The sequence below is a fragment of the Moschus berezovskii genome, chromosome 8 (genome assembly GCF_049115385.1).
Source record: "Moschus berezovskii isolate FMDL1 chromosome 8, NW_MosBer_1.0, whole genome shotgun sequence".
NCBI classification, from domain to species: domain Eukaryota; kingdom Metazoa; phylum Chordata; class Mammalia; order Artiodactyla; family Moschidae; genus Moschus; species Moschus berezovskii.
In genome coordinates this window covers 102625096-102627033 of record NC_142467.1, presented here as the reverse complement: position 1 = coordinate 102627033, position 1938 = coordinate 102625096, and the positions used below count along the sequence as shown (strand labels likewise).

The window sequence follows — 1938 nt, the reverse complement described above, 5'->3', positions numbered from 1 at the left end:
TATTAGTGAAAACAACGAGTATGGTAAAGTTTGGATTATCAGGAACAACAATTACGCTGCATGTGTGCCTGTGTGCTCAATCATGTCTGACTCTTTGCAACCCCATGGACTGTAACCTACCAGGCTGCTCTGTCCATGGAATTTCCCAGGCAAGAAGACTGGAATAGGTTGCCATTTCCTTTTAAAGGGGATCTTCCCAACCTAGGGATCAAAACTGAGTCTCCTGCATTGGCAGGCAGATTCTTTACCACTATGCCACCTGGGAAGCCTGGCAATTACCATAATGATATGCAAAGAATGACATTGAGAAAAGGGATAAAACAGTGGTCTCAGATTTTCTTCTTTAAGAACCTTACATAAATAGCTGTGGTTGCCAAGAAGAGTTTTTATCCTCCCCACAGAAGTAGCACAAATTATGGCAATTCATTTAGGCAAATAAAGTGAAAAATGTTCAGGATGATATACTGCATATGAGAAGAAATTATTCTTAAGTGATCCATGTAGTTCCTTGAGATGAATGGAAATTTCCAAATACTTCACATCCAATATTGGGATGACAATTGGTAGAGGAGGAAAATCAAAAAGAAAAAAAAAATCTTGACATTTCATAGATATCACAAAACTTAAGAATGTGTTACATAAATTGTACAGAAAAGTTAGAAACAAAATATAAATTCCAAGAAAAATAGAAGAGACATTTTCTATCTCCATAAGTCTGACCAAATGAGGACAACACTGGGTTCAGGCTTTGAGCTCTGCTATCATGGGTACTTCTTAAACCCTAGGAAAATAGGATCTTTTATACTTAACTTTCCAAAGGACATTTTCAAACCTCTCTTTAAGTCTTTATTTCTCAGACTGTAGATGAAGGGGTTCAGCATGGGAGTGACCACAGTGTACATCACCAAGGCTCTTGCATTTGAGTGTAAACTGTGAATAGAAGCAGAGCTAAGGTACACACCCAAGCCTGTGCGATAAAATAAGGAGACAACTGAGAGGTGAGATGCACAGGTGGAGAATGCTTTATACTTCCCCTGAGCTGATGAGATTCCATATATGGAGGACACTATCCTAGAGTAAGAGTAAAGGATACACGTGAGGGAACCGCCAGCCAGCAGCACAGCTCCAGAGTACATCACCACATTACTGAGAAAGGTGTCAGAACTGGCAAGTTGGGTCATCTGATTGAGTTCACAGAAAAGGTGAGGGATTTCTAAGAAGGTACAGAAGGACAGCTGCAGCACCGTTGAGCTTTCTAACAAGGAATGCAGGACACTGATGACCCAGGACAGCAGCACCAGCAGTGCACAGAGCCGGGGCTCATGATGACTGTGTAGAGCAGGGGGCGGCAGATGGCCAGGAAGTGGTCATAGGCCATCATGGTCAGGAGCAAGATGCCCAGTCCTCCAAAAATTGTGAAGAAATATATCTGGGTGATGCAGCCTTCATAAGTGATAACTTGACTCTGTGTCTGGATGTTCCACAGCATCTTTGGGATGGTGGTGGAGGTGAAGTAGATGTCTACAAAGGACAGGTTTCAGAGGAAGAAGTACATGGGGGTGTGGAGGTGGGGGTCTGCGCTGAGGGCCAGGATGGTGAGCAGGTTTCCAAACACAGTGATCAGGTACATGGAGAGGAAAAGTCCAAATATGAGGGGCTGCAATTCTGATTCCTCTGCAAATCCCATAAGAAGAAATTCATTATTTCCTGTTAGGTTCCTTGGTGCCATGTGGTGAAGGTGACTATGAGAAAAGGGGAAAATAAAATGACTAATTTTCACATAAATGGGCATTACCACATTGTTGAAATGCTACCATTTATATTTCACCATAAAGATATTACTTTCAATATTCTGTTCATGGATTCCATGCACTCCTTGTGCCATCTCTAATTAGCAAACCGGTTCAAGTTTTTCCCAGAAAAACTATCAGAGTTTTT

General features: G+C 41.8%; 1 pseudogene; it reads right to left on the bottom strand.

The window, feature by feature from the left end:
• Nucleotides 1–761: 761 nt before the first annotated feature.
• LOC129558149 (olfactory receptor 7A17-like) lies at nucleotides 762–1729 on the bottom strand (annotated as a pseudogene).
• Between the last annotated feature and the right edge of the window lie 209 nt (nucleotides 1730–1938).